We start from the raw sequence: 22,633 nt of genomic DNA on the forward strand, positions 1-22,633 counted from the left end.
GGGTAGAATCATTTTGTGACTACATTTCCTTGTCATGCACTGATATGTTCTGGTTTGTGTTCGATTACTGCAGGCGTTCAAGTACTTTCTTTTTGTTCTAGATTGGCAGTGTTTGAGATGGTAGGAACTTGTCATATACTCAACTTATTTTCTCTATGAGACTCTGAATGCTCTGTAAACATACTATTTTAGCAATTCTTAGAAATCTGAAAGCAGTGTTACCTGTATCATTTTTTGTCTTGGTAGTAGTATTGCAGCTCCAACATCAGCACTTAAATAATGGTTTGTGATGTTACTTGTCCTTGGAGTTAGTATACTCCTGAGAAGTCAAGAGAAATCTTACAAAGCATTAATTATGTTTCACTTTTGAAAGCAAAGTACGTGTCAAGTACTTTGAAGGCATTTGTTGATACTTTTAAGCACTTTCGTTGATTATTATTATCCTTCAATTAGTTATTACAAGTCCAACATTCTCTACATGATCTCACTCCATATTCAGAATGTGGGAATACAGTTGTTTTAAGGAAATGCCACTGAATAGATAGTAGCTGCACTCTACAAAGATGAATTTGCTAATTAATCAGTCAGGGACACAGCTTATACTTCAGTAGTCTTAGATCATGTAATGATGATTATTGTACTTTATAACTAGCAAAATCCCCATATCCTGTTCATTGCCCCTTTTTCAGTTATGTGGATTGACTTATGCTTGAAGTGGTTAATTCTCACCTTGACATCTCATAGAACAACTGAATCTCTACCAAGGGTGAATGTGTCCTTCCTCTTAATGTCTAAAAGAAAAGGTTAAAATTCATTGAAGCAAAATGCAACAACCCAAAATGTTGGGGAGGTCGTTTCCACAGTTATTTCATATGACAGTGCTTGGAGTGAAACTACATGACCATGGTGAAGAAGAAAAAACACTTTACCTTGTTCCTCCTGACTGATGTCCTTATGCGTGTTTTGCACAGTTGAGCGTTTTGTGTCTTGTCGTCTGTGTAGGCAACAGCCCTCTTCCCTGGGATAGAACTAGATGATATTTAGACACGTTAATTTGACTTCTCCATTGCTCACATTGATGTGGATATGATTATAATGCTCTGTTTTGTGGGCTTCCCAAGAAAACAATAAATCCCTTACTACTTGTTCGAAATGCAGTAGCACAGATCCTAACAAATACAAGAAAGAGAATATCATTCTCGTTTTGAAAAAACTTCACTGGTCACCTGTATTATCTAGGATAAATTTGAAAGTTCTTTTACTTGTTTTTAAAGCTTTAAGCGACCTAACACGTCTGTACCTTACTGAATGTCTGTCTTCATATGTTCCTATACGTGACCTGAGATCTGCACATACTGGCCTACTGCAAATACCACATGTGAAACGCAGAAAGAGTGGAGAGGCTGCTTTTTGTTTTTATGCTTCTAAATTATGAAACTCACTTCCACTTTTTATTAGGCAGTCAAGCTCGGTACATTGTTTTAAAAAACATTTGAAAATGTTGCTTTTAGTTAAAGTGGTTCTTTGTTCTTTCTATTTCTGTTTCTTTTTTTAGTTCTCTTTAATTGTTCTTATTTTATTAAGACTTTCCTCATTTTTATTTATTTAATTGACATGTATGTTGCTTTACTGTATTGCTGTATTTTCCTTGACAACTGAAAGTATATCTCTCAATTTTAATATTTTATTTTTACGCTTGGTTTTTAAAGCACCAAAGCACTATTTGTATGAAAGGTGCTCTATAGATAAAGTTTATCATTATTATTTTTAATATTATTATTATACTTTGTTACATTTTTGGTTAGGACAAAGATTCTAGTAGAGGTGGCCTCTTTTGCCCCGTTCCAAAAAATTGGAAAACTACCTTCAGAATACACTGACAATGACCATCTACTGTCTCCTCTAACTGTGTATTGTCATCATGCATATCTTGTGTATTATTTATTGTAGTTGGTTTTGTCATTCTGTAAAGAAGCCACCTTTCAAGGCACTATATAAAATAATGTTTGTTATTATTATTTACATTTTTCATCGTTAAATCTGGCGAAGAGTCTTAAGAGAATATCAAAGAACACGTTGCTCTTACCTTTCCATTCCAAGAAATGCCCTCAGCTCGGATTGCAGAGATTGACCTCTCTGTCTCAAATTCTGAGAAACATAGACTCGATTGAAAAATGACCATTTCCTAAGATTCACATAACATCACCAGTCAACATTTGCCACTTGACATCAATAGAAACCATCGAGTACATGACATTTCCAATCAGTTTTCTTTCAAGGTACAATACCAATCGCCTTGCCAGAAGAGTTATACTGCGGTAGATAAATATTACAAATGTCAGATACACGCAGAGTTGTTTGGATTACTATGAAAAGATTGGCAAATATATTTATGTTCATTATATTTCTTGGAGTGACAGAGCTAAAGAGAAAAAAAGACTTACCTTTATCTCTGCAGACAGGATCGCAAGGGATTCCCTTATACTGGGTTCCTATGTAACAAATAATACATTATTCAAAAAACATGATATTTCTCTGTCCATTGGCAGCATGATTGTTTATCATTACAGTTTTAGTTAGCTTTAATTTTGTAAACCCCAAGTAAACATAGTTTGTGCCTTTCTCTGAACTTTTTGGCATTTCAATTCAGTTGTTTGTAAGCTTATTTTACAGTTGCTAGGTTGATGAAGTTCCTGAACTGTGCAGTATTTCTTTTGGGTTTGGTGCGAATCATATTCTAGCGGTTGGGGGAAAAAAGCACAGGTGACATCCCACCATTAAACCCTGAAACTTACCTTAGCCGATTCTTCAACTAAACCAGACATGTTAACTAAGTGTTACAGTATGTTTCAAAGTGTGTATTTTAGCAAACACAACTGAAGTTCTGTTGTCTCCTTGGAGACACCTGGAACTGGTGTGATGCTGGTTCTATGACATCATTCGTTCTAAATGTAAATGCAGGTATTGGCACAACATAGTAAATTGATGTAAAGTTATGGATCCATTTATGATTTTCACTCAGTTTGAAAGAGTTCCTGTCGTGTGGTTAAACTTTGTGTTACGGAGGGTTAACTGGGGTTCTGGCTACTAGTTAGGCTTGGTCATTCAGTCATCTGGTTCATGAAATAGGAAGCTAAGAGATCTGTGTTGTAGTTTTACTGTTTGTTTTTGTTCCATAGAATAAGAAATGTTTTCATTAATATTAGTAATAGAGTAGCTGTTTCTCTAAACAGTGTGTGTCAGTTTGCACTGCAGGTGTGCCAGGTAGAGACCATTTAAGAACCCAAAAATATGCTGTCATTTACTGCCGTGGCTAATTTCTGTTAACCTTGTCTCTCACTCACTTTGATGAGCAAAATGTTCATACATAAAGCATACATTTCTGATTGGTCAGAAGAAGCTTCTTAACATATAAGGTATAAAGAAAGTCAGAAAGTTAGGCACTTAGGTCAGCCTTAGGCAGTTAACCAAGACCATAATCCGATAAGAAGCTATTCCCTTTCATGTTGCTAAATCACATGTAGGATACATGAGTTACACCTCCACTTAAGAGACCTTAAAGAGACCTTGGCCAGCCAGGAGTGTAGAAAACCGTAAAACAGTTCTTGAGGACCTAATTGTTAACTCTTAACAGGCAAAGGTTCCTTCAGTCCTATGAGAAATATTTTAGAATTGAACTAAAGTGTGTTTCCGATACAGGAGCATATGTCTGTCAGGGCCTGTTGGAGAGGCCCTGGATGAGAACCCCTGGCTGCAGTTCCACATCCCCCTGAAAGTAAATAGAGCCATAAGCACTGAGCTAAGGACACTGCTCCAGGACATGCTGGCTGTCGATCCTGACCAGCGACCAGAAGCCATCCAGCAGAAGAAGCAAGTCAGGCAAGCCATGGCACGAGAGAAAACATCTTTGTAGTGACTGATAGCAAGATGTCCGTGACCAAGGGCAATTCGTCTGAGTAAAGTCTGATTTCATTTTTATGTCCCGAAAGGCCACTGCCTTTGTGCTGTAGATTTCTGATTTAGACGGGCATTTCTATGGACAACTTTGACTTTTCTGTGGGTCCAATGAAAATAAGTTTTTTAACTTATTCTTTGTTACAGTTTTCGAAAGTTTAAAGACATTCACTGAGTTGACGATAAAGGAAAAGTTTCATCTTTCACCTCTTGGAAGGTAGGCCGGTCAGAGGTACAATATATGTCTTCATGTCTTCATCCTCCATGTTTGTAACTACAGGTTTCACAGTGTTGAGCTAAGACACAAAAACACCTACAAATGGCAGTTCCAAATGTATAAACCTGGGCTGAAAAAGTGTGTACAGTATATACTCTGTGTAGGTCTGATAAAAGTATTCGAGTCAAAGTGTCATATGGATACAAATTCTCATGATTTTGTATTGTGTGTTTTTTCTCTGTTCTGCTTTATTGAAAGAAATCAGATGCTCTTCCTGAAACTTACCTTAGCTGATTCTTCAGCTAAACCAGACAGACTTCTGAAATTCTTAAATATTATCAAATCTTGTTGGTGCAGAGGTGGTGGAGCCCATTACCAACAGACTCACAGCTGAAATTGCTGTGAAAAGGGCTTCTACCAAATATTAACATGTGGGTGAAAATGTATACAATTGTAATATTTCCTTTTTTCCCTTTGAAAGTATAACATATGTGGTGTGAGAAAGAGGTCCTCATTTAATTGCATGAAACTCTGGCACTGGCACAACAAACTGAACAAAGTTCAAGGGGGTATACGCTTTCTGTAGACACTTTATTTCCTCTTTTTCCATACTCTAAGAAATGATTTGGGAAACCTGTGGGACACTGGAGGTCATTATACATGAGCCTCTTTCTGCACCTTTTAAGCCATTGAAACCTAGTTGCCTTGTTACAAGGTCTAATATTACAGTAGGTGTGGTTTCCGTCTCCTAATTTCTGAGAATGATCAAATTGGGGAATAAGTTGTAGGGAATACCACTCTTGCACTTCTAAGAAAAGACTATCTCAAATGAAACTCGCTATAGAAAGACATCTTGTTGAAAAATTCTTTATTTTTTGTCATTTCTAAAGAAAAAACATTCATCAAGTCCTTCACAAATGTTTTGTTTGTGACTTTCTCTGTTGTTCCCTTTCACACTCAACTGAACTATGTGTTATGTCTTGTAAACGTAATCAAACATTTCACTTAGGTGTGTGGGTTAACACAAACCCATATTGTATGAAACATTCAGTTTTTCATTCACGTTTTTTCTAACAATTGCATCCATGCTAGGACTACAGTAAACAACACTTTTTACTAAAGTAAATCAAATTGTTCATTAAACAAGACACATTGTTTTAAATGTATGCAATACGACGACACTAAAAACAACACTGAAACTTTTCATTGAAATACTGGACGAGATTGTGCATATTCAATGGATTTCTCCTGGTGCTTTTTTTCATCAGTCTTTTCATATTCTTGTTCTCTACTCAGGTGTCTCCTGTTCCTTTGGTGATGTCTGCTGTACACACATGGTATCATACACTTGAGCAAAGTGTGATACCACCGTTTGTTCTTCTCCTAAAATAAAGATGAACATTGACAAAAGTCAGAATCACTCTTTTCTTTGACAGACGAACAAAACAATGCAAGAATAACCATACTCTCTGTTCCTTACTCATTTCTACCTACCTGTTTGACCACTTTGTCTGCTTCAGTCAGGACAGGGTGCTGGGGCTGACTCTGAGCAATCTGAGAAGAGCTCTCTGTGATCTTCTCCCCTACAGTGGCTACATTGTACTCTGTTTGAAATCCAGGTATCGCCTCCGGTAAGTTCCTCGGTCCTTTTTGGGACTTGAAAGGGTAGAATCATTTTGTGACTACATTTCCTTGTCATGCACTGATATGTTCTGGTTTGTGTTCGATTACTGCAGGCGTTCAAGTACTTTCTTTTTGTTCTAGAATGGCAGTGTTTGAGATGGTAGGAACTTGTCATATTCTCAACTCTGAATGCTCTGTAAACATACTATTTTAGCAATTCTTAGAAATCTGAAAGCAGTGTTACCTGTATCATTTTTTGTCTTGGTAGTAGTATTGCAGCTCCAACATCAGCACTTAAATAATGGTTTGTGATGTTACTTGTCCTTGGAGTTAGTATACTCCTGAGAAGTCAAGAGAAATCTTACAAAGCATTAATTATGTTTCACTTTTGAAAGCAAAGTACGTGTCAAGTACTTTGAAGGCATTTGTTGATACTTTTAAGCACTTTCGTTGATTATTATTATCCTTCAATTAGTTATTACAAGTCCAACATTCTCTACATGATCTCACTCCATATTCAGAATGTGGGAATACAGTTGTTTTAAGGAAATGCCACTGAATAGATAGTAGCTGCACTCTACAAAGATGAATTTGCTAATTAATCAGTCAGGGACACAGCTTATACTTCAGTAGTCTTAGATCATGTAATGATGATTATTGTACTTTATAACTAGCAAAATCCCCATATCCTGTTCATTGCCCCTTTTTCAGTTATGTGGATTGACTTATCCCTGAAGTGGTTAATTCTCACCTTGACATCTCATAGAACAACTGAATCTCTACCAAGGGTGAATGTGTCCTTCCTCTTAATGTCTAAAAGAAAAGGTTAAAATTCATTGAAGCAAAATGCAACAACCCAAAATGTTGGGGAGGTCGTTTCCACAGTTATTTCATATGACAGTGCTTGGAGTGAAACTACATGACCATGGTGAAGAAGAAAAAACACTTTACCTTGTTCCTCCTGACTGATGTCCTTATGCGTGTTTTGCACAGTTGAGCGTTTTGTGTCTTGTCGTCTGTGTAGGCAACAGCCCTCTTCCCTGGGATAGAACTAGATGATATTTAGACACGTTAATTTGACTTCTCCATTGCTCACATTGATGTGGATATGATTATAATGCTCTGTTTTGTGGGCTTCCCAAGAAAACAATAAATCCCTTACTACTTGTTCGAAATGCAGTAGCACAGATCCTAACAAATACAAGAAAGAGAATATCATTCTCGTTTTGAAAAAACTTCACTGGTCACCTGTATTATCTAGGATAAATTTGAAAGTTCTTTTACTTGTTTTTAAAGCTTTAAGCGACCTAACACGTCTGTACCTTACTGAATGTCTGTCTTCATATGTTCCTATACGTGACCTGAGATCTGCACATACTGGCCTACTGCAAATACCACATGTGAAACGCAGAAAGAGTGGAGAGGCTGCTTTTTGTTTTTATGCTTCTAAATTATGAAACTCACTTCCACTTTTTATTAGGCAGTCAAGCTCGGTACATTGTTTTAAAAAACATTTGAAAATGTTGCTTTTAGTTAAAGTGGTTCTTTGTTCTTTCTATTTCTGTTTCTTTTTTTAGTTCTCTTTAATTGTTCTTATTTTATTAAGACTTTCCTCATTTTTATTTATTTAATTGACATGTATGTTGCTTTACTGTATTGCTGTATTTTCCTTGACAACTGAAAGTATATCTCTCAATTTTAATATTTTATTTTTACGCTTGGTTTTTAAAGCACCAAAGCACTATTTGTATGAAAGGTGCTCTATAGATAAAGTTTATCATTATTATTTTTAATATTATTATTATACTTTGTTACATTTTTGGTTAGGACAAAGATTCTAGTAGAGGTGGCCTCTTTTGCCCCGTTCCAAAAAATTGGAAAACTACCTTCAGAATACACTGACAATGACCATCTACTGTCTCCTCTAACTGTGTATTGTCATCATGCATATCTTGTGTATTATTTATTGTAGTTGGTTTTGTCATTCTGTAAAGAAGCCACCTTTCAAGGCACTATATAAAATAATGTTTGTTATTATTATTTACATTTTTCATCGTTAAATCTGGCGAAGAGTCTTAAGAGAATATCAAAGAACACGTTGCTCTTACCTTTCCATTCCAAGAAATGCCCTCAGCTCGGATTGCAGAGATTGACCTCTCTGTCTCAAATTCTGAGAAACATAGACTCGATTGAAAAATGACCATTTCCTAAGATTCACATAACATCACCAGTCAACATTTGCCACTTGACATCAATAGAAACCATCGAGTACATGACATTTCCAATCAGTTTTCTTTCAAGGTACAATACCAATCGCCTTGCCAGAAGAGTTATACTGCGGTAGATAAATATTACAAATGTCAGATACACGCAGAGTTGTTTGGATTACTATGAAAAGATTGGCAAATATATTTATGTTCATTATATTTCTTGGAGTGACAGAGCTAAAGAGAAAAAAAGACTTACCTTTATCTCTGCAGACAGGATCGCAAGGGATTCCCTTATACTGGGTTCCTATGTAACAAATAATACATTATTCAAAAAACATGATATTTCTCTGTCCATTGGCAGCATGATTGTTTATCATTACAGTTTTAGTTAGCTTTAATTTTGTAAACCCCAAGTAAACATAGTTTGTGCCTTTCTCTGAACTTTTTGGCATTTCAATTCAGTTGTTTGTAAGCTTATTTTACAGTTGCTAGGTTGATGAAGTTCCTGAACTGTGCAGTATTTCTTTTGGGTTTGGTGCGAATCATATTCTAGCGGTTGGGGGAAAAAAGCACAGGTGACATCCCACCATTAAACCCTGAAACTTACCTTAGCCGATTCTTCAACTAAACCAGACATGTTAACTAAGTGTTACAGTATGTTTCAAAGTGTGTATTTTAGCAAACACAACTGAAGTTCTGTTGTCTCCTTGGAGACACCTGGAACTGGTGTGATGCTGGTTCTATGACATCATTCGTTCTAAATGTAAATGCAGGTATTGGCACAACATAGTAAATTGATGTAAAGTTATGGATCCATTTATGATTTTCACTCAGTTTGAAAGAGTTCCTGTCGTGTGGTTAAACTTTGTGTTACGGAGGGTTAACTGGGGTTCTGGCTACTAGTTAGGCTTGGTCATTCAGTCATCTGGTTCATGAAATAGGAAGCTAAGAGATCTGTGTTGTAGTTTTACTGTTTGTTTTTGTTCCATAGAATAAGAAATGTTTTCATTAATATTAGTAATAGAGTAGCTGTTTCTCTAAACAGTGTGTGTCAGTTTGCACTGCAGGTGTGCCAGGTAGAGACCATTTAAGAACCCAAAAATATGCTGTCATTTACTGCCGTGGCTAATTTCTGTTAACCTTGTCTCTCACTCACTTTGATGAGCAAAATGTTCATACATAAAGCATACATTTCTGATTGGTCAGAAGAAGCTTCTTAACATATAAGGTATAAAGAAAGTCAGAAAGTTAGGCACTTAGGTCAGCCTTAGGCAGTTAACCAAGACCATAATCCGATAAGAAGCTATTCCCTTTCATGTTGCTAAATCACATGTAGGATACATGAGTTACACCTCCACTTAAGAGACCTTAAAGAGACCTTGGCCAGCCAGGAGTGTAGAAAACCGTAAAACAGTTCTTGAGGACCTAATTGTTAACTCTTAACAGGCAAAGGTTCCTTCAGTCCTATGAGAAATATTTTAGAATTGAACTAAAGTGTGTTTCCGATACAGGAGCATATGTCTGTCAGGGCCTGTTGGAGAGGCCCTGGATGAGAACCCCTGGCTGCAGTTCCACATCCCCCTGAAAGTAAATAGAGCCATAAGCACTGAGCTAAGGACACTGCTCCAGGACATGCTGGCTGTCGATCCTGACCAGCGACCAGAAGCCATCCAGCAGAAGAAGCAAGTCAGGCAAGCCATGGCACGAGAGAAAACATCTTTGTAGTGACTGATAGCAAGATGTCCGTGACCAAGGGCAATTCGTCTGAGTAAAGTCTGATTTCATTTTTATGTCCCGAAAGGCCACTGCCTTTGTGCTGTAGATTTCTGATTTAGACGGGCATTTCTATGGACAACTTTGACTTTTCTGTGGGTCCAATGAAAATAAGTTTTTTAACTTATTCTTTGTTACAGTTTTCGAAAGTTTAAAGACATTCACTGAGTTGACGATAAAGGAAAAGTTTCATCTTTCACCTCTTGGAAGGTAGGCCGGTCAGAGGTACAATATATGTCTTCATGTCTTCATCCTCCATGTTTGTAACTACAGGTTTCACAGTGTTGAGCTAAGACACAAAAACACCTACAAATGGCAGTTCCAAATGTATAAACCTGGGCTGAAAAAGTGTGTACAGTATATACTCTGTGTAGGTCTGATAAAAGTATTCGAGTCAAAGTGTCATATGGATACAAATTCTCATGATTTTGTATTGTGTGTTTTTTCTCTGTTCTGCTTTATTGAAAGAAATCAGATGCTCTTCCTGAAACTTACCTTAGCTGATTCTTCAGCTAAACCAGACAGACTTCTGAAATTCTTAAATATTATCAAATCTTGTTGGTGCAGAGGTGGTGGAGCCCATTACCAACAGACTCACAGCTGAAATTGCTGTGAAAAGGGCTTCTACCAAATATTAACATGTGGGTGAAAATGTATACAATTGTAATATTTCCTTTTTTCCCTTTGAAAGTATAACATATGTGGTGTGAGAAAGAGGTCCTCATTTAATTGCATGAAACTCTGGCACTGGCACAACAAACTGAACAAAGTTCAAGGGGGTATACGCTTTCTGTAGACACTTTATTTCCTCTTTTTCCATACTCTAAGAAATGATTTGGGAAACCTGTGGGACACTGGAGGTCATTATACATGAGCCTCTTTCTGCACCTTTTAAGCCATTGAAACCTAGTTGCCTTGTTACAAGGTCTAATATTACAGTAGGTGTGGTTTCCGTCTCCTAATTTCTGAGAATGATCAAATTGGGGAATAAGTTGTAGGGAATACCACTCTTGCACTTCTAAGAAAAGACTATCTCAAATGAAACTCGCTATAGAAAGACATCTTGTTGAAAAATTCTTTATTTTTTGTCATTTCTAAAGAAAAAACATTCATCAAGTCCTTCACAAATGTTTTGTTTGTGACTTTCTCTGTTGTTCCCTTTCACACTCAACTGAACTATGTGTTATGTCTTGTAAACGTAATCAAACATTTCACTTAGGTGTGTGGGTTAACACAAACCCATATTGTATGAAACATTCAGTTTTTCATTCACGTTTTTTCTAACAATTGCATCCATGCTAGGACTACAGTAAACAACACTTTTTACTAAAGTAAATCAAATTGTTCATTAAACAAGACACATTGTTTTAAATGTATGCAATACGACGACACTAAAAACAACACTGAAACTTTTCATTGAAATACTGGACGAGATTGTGCATATTCAATGGATTTCTCCTGGTGCTTTTTTTCATCAGTCTTTTCATATTCTTGTTCTCTACTCAGGTGTCTCCTGTTCCTTTGGTGATGTCTGCTGTACACACATGGTATCATACACTTGAGCAAAGTGTGATACCACCGTTTGTTCTTCTCCTAAAATAAAGATGAACATTGACAAAAGTCAGAATCACTCTTTTCTTTGACAGACGAACAAAACAATGCAAGAATAACCATACTCTCTGTTCCTTACTCATTTCTACCTACCTGTTTGACCACTTTGTCTGCTTCAGTCAGGACAGGGTGCTGGGGCTGACTCTGAGCAATCTGAGAAGAGCTCTCTGTGATCTTCTCCCCTACAGTGGCTACATTGTACTCTGTTTGAAATCCAGGTATCGCCTCCGGTAAGTTCCTCGGTCCTTTTTGGGACTTGAAAGGGTAGAATCATTTTGTGACTACATTTCCTTGTCATGCACTGATATGTTCTGGTTTGTGTTCGATTACTGCAGGCGTTCAAGTACTTTCTTTTTGTTCTAGAATGGCAGTGTTTGAGATGGTAGGAACTTGTCATATTCTCAACTCTGAATGCTCTGTAAACATACTATTTTAGCAATTCTTAGAAATCTGAAAGCAGTGTTACCTGTATCATTTTTTGTCTTGGTAGTAGTATTGCAGCTCCAACATCAGCACTTAAATAATGGTTTGTGATGTTACTTGTCCTTGGAGTTAGTATACTCCTGAGAAGTCAAGAGAAATCTTTCGTAAGCATTAATTATGTTTCACTTTTGAAAGCAAAGTACGTGTCAAGTACTTTGAAGGCATTTGTTGATACTTTTAAGCACTTTCGTTGATTATTATTATCCTTCAATTAGTTATTACAAGTCCAACATTCTCTACATGATCTCACTCCATATTCAGAATGTGGGAATACAGTTGTTTTAAGGAAATGCCACTGAATAGATAGTAGCTGCACTCTACAAAGATGAATTTGCTAATTAATCAGTCAGGGACACAGCTTATACTTCAGTAGTCTTAGATCATGTAATGATGATTATTGTACTTTATAACTAGCAAAATCCCCATATCCTGTTCATTGCCCCTTTTTCAGTTATGTGGATTGACTTATGCCTGAAGTGGTTAATTCTCACCTTGACATCTCATAGAACAACTGAATCTCTACCAAGGGTGAATGTGTCCTTCCTCTTAATGTCTAAAAGAAAAGGTTAAAATTCATTGAAGCAAAATGCAACAACCCAAAATGTTGGGGAGGTCGTTTCCACAGTTATTTCATATGACAGTGCTTGGAGTGAAACTACATGACCATGGTGAAGAAGAAAAAACACTTTACCTTGTTCCTCCTGACTGATGTCCTTATGCGTGTTTTGCACAGTTGAGCGTTTTGTGTCTTGTCGTCTGTGTAGGCAACAGCCCTCTTCCCTGGGATAGAACTAGATGATATTTAGACACGTTAATTTGACTTCTCCATTGCTCACATTGATGTGGATATGATTATAATGCTCTGTTTTGTGGGCTTCCCAAGAAAACAATAAATCCCTTACTACTTGTTCGAAATGCAGTAGCACAGATCCTAACAAATACAAGAAAGAGAATATCATTCTCGTTTTGAAAAAACTTCACTGGTCACCTGTATTATCTAGGATAAATTTGAAAGTTCTTTTACTTGTTTTTAAAGCTTTAAGCGACCTAACACGTCTGTACCTTACTGAATGTCTGTCTTCATATGTTCCTATACGTGACCTGAGATCTGCACATACTGGCCTACTGCAAATACCACATGTGAAATGCCGAAAGAGTGGAGAGGCTGCTTTTTGTTTTTATGCTTCCAAATTATGAAACTCACTTCCACTTTTTATTAGGCAGTCAAGCTCGGTACATTGTTTTAAAAAACATTTGAAAATGTTGCTTTTAGTTAAAGTGGTTCTTTGTTCTTTCTATTTCTGTTTCTTTTTTTAGTTCTCTTTAATTGTTCTTATTTTATTACGACTTTCCTCATTTTTATTTATTTAATTGACATGTATGTTGCTTTACTGTATTGCTGTATTTTCCTTTACAACTGAAAGTATATCTCTCAATTTTAATATTTTATTTTTACGCTTGGTTTTTAAAGCACCAAAGCACTATTTGTATGAAAGGTGCTCTATAGATAAAGTTTATCATTATTATTTTTAATATTATTATTATACTTTGTTACATTTTTGGTTAGGACAAAGATTCTAGTAGAGGTGGCCTCTTTTGCCCCGTTCCAAAAAATTGGAAAACTACCTTCAGAATACACTGACAATGACCATCTACTGTCTCCTCTAACTGTGTATTGTCATCATGCATATCTTGTGTATTATTTATTGTAGTTGGTTTTGTCATTCTGTAAAGAAGCCACCTTTCAAGGCACTATATAAAATAATGTTTGTTATTATTATTTACATTTTTCATCGTTAAATCTGGCGAAGAGTCTTAAGAGAATATCAAAGAACACGTTGCTCTTACCTTTCCATTCCAAGAAATGCCCTCAGCTCGGATTGCAGAGATTGACCTCTCTGTCTCAAATTCTGAGAAACATAGACTCGATTGAAAAATGACCATTTCCTAAGATTCACATAACATCACCAGTCAACATTTGCCACTTGACATCAATAGAAACCATCGAGTACATGACATTTCCAATCAGTTTTCTTTCAAGGTACAATACCAATCGCCTTGCCAGAAGAGTTATACTGCGGTAGATAAATATTACAAATGTCAGATACACGCAGAGTTGTTTGGATTACTATGAAAAGATTGGCAAATATATTTATGTTCATTATTTTTCTTGGAGTGACAGAGCTAAAGAGAAAACAATACTTACCTTTATCTCTGCAGACAGGATCGCAAGGGATTCCCTTATACTGGGTTCCTATGTAACAAATAATACATTATTCAAAAAACATGATATTTCTCTGTCCATTGGCAGCATGATTGTTTATCATTACAGTTTTAGTTAGCTTTAATTTTGTAAACCCCAAGTAAACATAGTTTGTGCCTTTCTCTGAACTTTTTGGCATTTCAATTCAGTTGTTTGTAAGCTTATTTTACAGTTGCTAGGTTGATGAAGTTCCTGAACTGTGCAGTATTTCTTTTGGGTTTGGTGCGAATCATATTCTAGCGGTTGGGGGAAAAAAGCACAGGTGCCATCCCACCATTAAACCCTGAAACTTACCTTAGCCGATTCTTCAACTAAACCAGACATGTTAACTAAGTGTTACAGTATGTTTCAAAGTGTGTATTTTAGCAAACACAACTGAAGTTCTGTTGTCTCCTTGGAGACACCTGGAACTGGTGTGATGCTGGTTCTATGACATCATTTGTTCTAAATGTAAATGCAGGTATTGGCACAACATAGTAAATTGATGTAAAGTTATGGATCCATTTATGATTTTCACTCAGTTTGAAAGAGTTCCTGTCGTGTGGTTAAACTTTGTGTTACGGAGGGTTAACTGGGGTTCTGGCTACTAGTTAGGCTTGGTCATTCAGTCATCTGGTTCATGAAATAGGAAGCTAAGAGATCTGTGTTGTAGTTTTACTGTTTGTTTTTGTTCCATAGAATAAGAAATGTTTCATTAATATTAGTAATAGAGTAGCTGTTTCTCTAAACAGTGTGTGTCAGTTTGCACTGCAGGTGTGCCAGGTAGAGACCATTTAAGAACCCAAAAATATGCTGTCATTTACTGCCGTGGCTAATTTCTGTTAACCTTGTCTCTCACTCACTTTGATGAGCAAAATGTTCATACATAAAGCATACATTTCTGATTGGTCAGAAGAAGCTTCTTAACATATAAGGTATAAAGAAAGTCAGAAAGTTAGGCACTTAGGTCAGCCTTAGGCAGTTAACCAAGACCATAATCCGATAAGAAGCTATTCCCTTTCATGTTGCTAAATCACATGTAGGATACATGAGTTACACCTCCACTTAAGAGACCTTGGCCAGCCAGGAGTGTAGAAAACCGTAAAACAGTTCTTGAGGACCTAATTGTTAACTCTTAACAGGCAAAGGTTCCTTCAGTCCTATGAGAAATATTTTAGAATTGAACTAAAGTGTGTTTCCGATACAGGAGCATATGTCTGTCAGGGCCTGTTGGAGAGGCCCTGCATGAGAACCCCTGGCTGCAGTTCCACATCCCCCTGAAAGTAAATAGAGCCATAAGCACGGAGCTAAGGACACTGCTCCAGGACATGCTGGCTGTCGATCCTGACCAGCGACCAGAAGCCATCCGGCAGAAGAAGCAAGTCAGGCAAGCCATGGCACGAGAGAAAACATCTTTGTAGTGACTGATAGCAAGATGTCCGTGACCAAGGGCAATTCGTCTGAGTAAAGTCTGATTTCATTTTTATGTCCCGAAAGGCCACTGCCTTTGTGCTGTAGATTTCTGATTTAGACGGGCATTTCTATGGACAACTTTGACTTTTCTGTGGGTCCAATGAAAATATTTTTTTTTACTTATTCTTTGCTACAGTTTTCGAAAGTTTAAAGACATTCACTGAGTTGACGATAAAGGAAAAGTTTCATCTTTCACCTCTTGGAAGGTAGGCCGGTCAGAGGTACAATATATGTCTTCACGTCTTCATCCTCCATGTTTGTAACTACAGGTTTCACAGTGTTGAGCTAAGACACAAAAACACCTACAAATGGCAGTTCCAAATGTATAAACCTGGGCTGAAAAAGTGTGTACAGTATATACTCTGTGTAGGTCTGATAAAAGTATTCGAGTCAAAGTGTCATATGGATACAAATTCTCATGATTTTGTATTGTGTGTTTTTTCTCTGTTCTGCTTTATTGAAAGAAATCAGATGCTCTTCCTGAAACTTACCTTAGCTGATTCTTCAGCTAAACCAGACAGACTTCTGAAATTCTTAAATATTATCAAATCTTGTTGGTGCAGAGGTGGTGGAGCCCATTACCAACAGACTCACAGCTGAAATTGCTGTGAAAAGGGCTTCTACCAAATATTAACATGTGGGTGAAAATGTATACAATTGTAATATTTCCTTTTTTCCCTTTGAAAGTATAACATATGTGGTGTGAGAAAGAGGTCCTCATTTAATTGCATGAAACTCTGGCACTGGCGCAACAAACTGAACAAAGTTCAAGGGGGTATACGCTTTCTGTAGACACTTTATTTCCTCTTTTTCCATAGTCTAAGAAATGATTTGGGAAACCTGTGGGACACTGGAGGTCATTATACATGAGCCTCTTTCTGCACGTTTTAAGCCATTGAAACCTAGTTGCCTTGTTACAAGGTCTAATATTACAGTAGGTGTGGTTTCCGTCTCCTAATTTCTGAGAATGATCAAATTGGGGAATAAGTTGTAGGGAATACCACTCTTGCACTTCTAAGAAAAGACTATCTCAAATGAAACTCGCTATAGAAAGACATCTTGTTGAAAAATTCTTTATTTTTTGTCATTTCTAAAGAAAAAACATTCATCAAGTCCTTCACAAATGTTTTGTTTGTGACTTTCTCTGTTGTTCCCTTTCACACTCAACTGAACTATGTGTTATGTCTTGTAAACGTAATCAAACATTTCACTTAGGTGTGTGGGTTAACACAAACCCATATTGTATGAAACATTCAGTTCTTCATTCAAGTTTTTTCTAACAATTGCATCCATGCTAGGACTACAGTAAACAACACTTTTTACTAAAGTAAATCAAATTGTTCATTAAACAAGACACATTGTTTTAAATGTATGCAATACGACGACACTAAAAACAACACTGAAACTTTTCATTGAAATACTGGACGAGATTGTGCATATTCAATGGATTTCTCCTGGTGCTTTTTTTCATCAGTCTTTTCATATTCTTGTTCTCTACTCAGGTGTCTCCTGTTCCTTTGGTGATGTCTGCTGTACACACATGGTATCATACACTTGAGCAAAGTGTGATACCACCGTTTGTTCTTCTCCTAAAATAAAGATGAACATTGACAAAAGTCAGAAGCACTCTTTTCTTTGACAGACGAACAAAACAATGCAAGAATAACCATACTCTCTGTTCCTTACTCATTTCTACCTACCTGTTTGACCACTTTGTCTGCTTCAGTCAGGACAGGGTGCTGGGGCTGACTCTGAGCAATCTGAGAAGAGCTCTCTGTGATCTTCTCCCCTACAGTGGCTACATTGTACTCTGTTTGAAATCCAGGTATCGCCTCCGGTAAGTTCCTCGGTCCTTTTTGGGACTTGAAAGGGTAGAATCATTTTGTGACTACATTTCCTTGTCATGCACTGATATGTTCTGGTTTGTGTTCGATTACTGCAGGCGTTCAAGTACTTTCTTTTTGTTCTAGAATGGCAGTGTTTGAGATGGTAGGAACTTGTCATATTCTCAACTCTGAATGCTCTGTAAACATGCTATTTTAGCAATTCTTAGAAATCTGAAAGCAGTGTTACCTGTATCATTTTTTGTCTTGGTAGTAGTATTGCAGCTCCAACATCAGCACTTAAATAATGGTTTGTGATGTTACTTGTCCTTGGAGTTAGTATACTCCTGAGAAGTCAAGAGAAATCTTACGTAAGCATTAATTATGTTTCACTTTTGAAAGCAAAGTACGTGTCAAGTACTTTGAAGGCATTTGTTGATACTTTTAAGCACTTTCGTTGATTATTATTATCCTTCAATTAGTTATTACAAGTCCAACATTCTCTACATGATCTCACTCCATATTCAGAATGTGGGAATACAATTGTTTTAAGGAAATGCCACTGAATAGATAGTAGCTGCACTCTACAAAGATGAATTTGCTAATTAATCAGTCAGGGACACAGCTTATACTTCAGTAGTCTTAGATCATGTAATGATGATTATTGTACTTTATAACTAGCAAAATCCCCATATCCTGTTCATTGCCCCTTTTTCAGTTATGTGGATTGACTTATCCCTGAAGTGGTTAATTCTCACCTTGACATCTCATAGAACAACTGAATCTCTACCAAGGGTGAATGTGTCCTTCCTCTTAATGTTTAAAAGAAAAGGTTAAAATTCATTGAAGCAAAATGCAACAACCCAAAATGTTGGGGAGGTCGTTTCCACAGTTATTTCATATGACAGTGCTTGGAGTGAAACTACATGACCATGGTGAAGAAGAAAAAACACTTTACCTTGTTCCTCCTGACTGATGTCCTTATGCGTGTTTTGCACAGTTGAGCGTTTTGTGTCTTGTCGTCTGTGTAGGCAACAGCCCTCTTCCCTGGGATAGAACTAGATGATATTTAGACACGTTAATTTGACTTCTCCATTGCTCACATTGATGTGGATATGATTATAATGCTCTGTTTTGTGGGCTTCCCAAGAAAACAATAAATCCCTTACTACTTGTTCGAAATGCAGTAGCACAGATCCTAACAAATACAAGAAAGAGAATATCATTCCTGTTTTGAAAAAACTTCACTGGTCACCTGTATTATCTAGGATAAATTTGAAAGTTCTTTTACTTGTTTTTAAAGCTTTAAGCGACCTAGCACGTCTGTACCTTACTGAATGTCTGTCTTCATATGTTCCTATACGTGACCTGAGATCTGCACATACTGGCCTACTGCAAATACCACATGTGAAATGCCGAAAGAGTGGAGAGGCTGCTTTTTGTTTTTATGCTTCCAAATTATGAAACTCACTTCCACTTTTTATTAGGCAGTCAAGCTCGGTACATTGTTTTAAAAAACATTTGAAAATGTTGCTTTTAGTTAAAGTGGTTCTTTGTTCTTTCTATTTCTGTTTCTTTTTTTAGTTCTCTTTAATTGTTCTTATTTTATTACGACTTTCCTAATTTTTATTTATTTAATTGACATGTATGTTGCTTTACTGTATTGCTGTATTTTCCTTTACAACTGAAAGTATATCTCTCAATTTTAATATTTTATTTTTACGCTTGCTTTTTAAAGCACCAAAGCACTATTTGTATGAAAGGTGCTCTATAGATAAAGTTTATTATTATTATTTTTAATATTATTATTATACTTTGTTACATTTTTGGTTAGGACAAAGATTCTAGTAGAGCTGGCCTCTTTTACCCTGTTCCAAAAAATTGGAAAACTACCTTCAGAATACACTGACAATGACCATCTACTGTCTCCTCTAACTGTGTATTGTCATCATGCATATCTTGTGTATTATTTATTGTAGTTGGTTCTGTCATTCTGTAAAGAAGCCACCTTTCAAGGCACTATATAAAATAATGTTTGTTATTATTATTTACATTTTTCATCGTAAAATCTGGCGAAGAGTCTTAAGAGAATATCAAAGAACACGTTGCTCTTACCTTTCCATTCCAAGAAATGCCCTCAGCTCGGATTGCAGAGATTGACCTCTCTGTCTCAAATTCTGAGAAACATAGACTCGATTGAAAAATGACCATTTCCTAAGATTCACATAACATCAACAGTCAACATTTGCCACTTGACATCAATAGAAACCATAGAGTACATGACATTTCCAATCAGTTTTCTTTCAAGGTACAATAGCAATCGCCTTGCCAGAAGAGTTATACTGCGGTAGATAAATATTACAAATGTCAGATACACGCAGAGTTGTTTGGATTACTATGAAAAGATTGTCAAATATATTTATGTTCATTATATTTCTTGGAGTGACAGAGCTAAAGAGAAAAAAATACTTACCTTTATCTCTGCAGACAGGATCGCAAGGGATTCCCTTATACTGGGTTCCTATATAACAAATAATACATTATTCAAAAAACATGATATTTCTCTGTCCATTGGCAGCATGATTGTTTATCATTACAGTTTTAGTTAGCTTTAATTTTGGAAACCCCAAGTAAACATAGTTTGTGCCTTTCTCTGAACTTTTTGGCATTTCAATTCAGTTGTTTGTAAGCTTATTTTACAGTTGCTAGGTTGATGAAGTTCCTGAACTGTGCAGTATTTCTTTTGGGTTTGGTGCGAATCATATTCTAGCGGTTGGGGGAAAAAAGCACAGGTGCCATCCCACCATTAAACCCTGAAACTTACCTTAGCCGATTCTTCAACTAAACCAGACATGTTAACTAAGTGTTACAGTATGTTTCAAAGTGTGTATTTTAGCAAACACAACTGAAGTTCTGTTGTCTCCTTGGAGACACCTGGAACTGGTGTGATGCTGGTTCTATGACATCATTCGTTCTAAATGTAAATGCAGGTATTGGCACAACATAGTAAATTGATGTAAAGTTATGGATCCATTTATGATTTTCACTCAGTTTGAAAGAGTTCCTGTCGTGTGGTTAAACTTTGTGTTACGGAAGGTTAACTGGGGTTCTGGCTATTAGTTAGGCTTGGTCATTCAGTCATCTGGTTCATGAAATAGGAAGCTAAGAGATCTGTGTTTTAGTTTTACTGTTTGTTTTTGTTCCATAGAATAAGAAATGTTTCATTAATATTAGTAATAGAGTAGCTGTTTCTCTAAACAGTGTGTGTCAGTTTGCACTGCAGGTGTGCCAGGTAGAGACCATTTAAGAACGAAAAAATATGCTGTCATTTACTGCCGTGGCTAATTTCTGTTAACCTTGTCTCTCACTCACTTTGATGAGCAAAATGTTCATACATAAAGCATACATTTCTGATTGGTCAGAAGAAGCTTCTTAACATATAAGGTATAAAGAAAGTCAGAAAGTTAGGCACTTAGGTCAGCCTTAGGCAGTTAACCAAGACCATAATCCGATAAGAAGCTATTCCCTTTCATGTTGCTAAATCACATGTAGGATACATGAGTTACACCTCCACTTAAGAGACCTTAAAGAGACCTTGGCCAGCCAGGAGTGTGGAAAACCGTAAAACAGTTCTTGAGGACCTAATTGTTAACTCTTAACAGGCAAAGGTTCCTTCAGTCCTATGAGAAATATTTTAGAATTGAACTAAAGTGTGTTTCCGATACAGGAGCATATGTCTGTCAGGGCCTGTTGGAGAGGCCCTGCGTGAGAACCCCTGGCTGCAGTTCCACATCCCCCTGAAAGTAAATAGAGCCATAAGCATGGAGCTAAGGACACTGCTCCAGGACATGCTGGCTGTCGATCCTGACCAGCGACCAGAAGCCATCCAGCTGAAGAAGCAAGTCAGGCAAGCCATGGCACGAGAGAAAACATCTTTGTAGTGACTGATAGCAAGATGTCCGTGACTAAGGGCAATTCTTCTGAGCTAAGTCTGATTTCATTTTTATGTCCCGAAAGGCCACTGCCTTTGTGCTGTAGATTTCTGATTTAGACGGGCATTTCTATGGACAACTTTGACTTTTCTGTGGGTCCAATGAAAATATTTTTTTTTACTTATTCTTTGCTACAGTTTTCGAAAGTTTAAAGACATTCACTGAGTTGACGATAAAGGAAAAGTTTCATCTTTCACCTCTTGGAAGGTAGGCCGGTCAGAGGTACAATATATGTCTTCATGTCTTCATCCTCCATGTTTGTAACTACAGGTTTCACAGTGTTGAGCTAAGACACAAAAACACCTACAAATGGCAGATCCAAATGTATAAACCTGGGCTGAAAAAGTGTGTACAGTATATACTCTGTGTAGGTCTGATAAAAGTATTCGAGTCAAAGTGTCATATGGATACAAATTCTCATGATTTTGTATTGTGTGTTTTTTCTCTGTTCTGCTTTATTGAAAGAAATCAGATGCTCTTCCTGAAACTTACCTTAGCTGATTCTTCAGCTAAACCAGACAGACTTCTGAAATTCTCAAATATTATCAAATCTTGTTGGTGCAGAGGTGGTGGAGCCCATTACCAACAGACTCACAGCTGAAATTGCTGTGAAAAGGGCTTCTACCAAATGTTAACATGTGGGTGAAAATGTATACAATTGTAATATTTCCTTTTTTCCCTTTGAAAGTATAACATATGTGGTGTGAGAAAGAGGTCCTCATTTAATTGCATGAAACTCTGGCACTGGCGCAACAAACTGAACAAAGTTCAAGGGGGTATACGCTTTCTGTAGACACTTTATTTCCTCTTTTTCCATAGTCTAAGAAATGATTTGGGAAACCTGTGGGACACTGGAGGTCATTATACATGAGCCTCTTTCTGCACCTTTTAAGCCATTGAAACCTAGTTGCCTTGTTACAAGGTCTAATATTACAGTAGGTGTGGTTTCCGTCTCCTAATTTCTGAGAATGATCAAATTGGGGAATAAATTGTAGGGAATACCACTCTTGCACTTCTAAGAAAAGACTATCTCAAATGAAACTCGCTATAGAAAGACATCTTGTTGAAAAATTCTTTATTTTTTGTAATTTCTAAAGAAAAAACATTCATCAAGTCCTTCACAAATGTTTTGTTTGTGACTTTCTCTGTTGTTCCCTTTCACACTCAACTGAACTATGTGTTATGTCTTGTAAACGTAATCAAACATTTCACTTAGGTGTGTGGGTTAACAC

Source organism: Lepisosteus oculatus, chromosome 18, assembly GCF_040954835.1.
Source record: "Lepisosteus oculatus isolate fLepOcu1 chromosome 18, fLepOcu1.hap2, whole genome shotgun sequence".
Taxonomy (NCBI): Eukaryota; Metazoa; Chordata; class Actinopteri; order Semionotiformes; family Lepisosteidae; genus Lepisosteus; species Lepisosteus oculatus.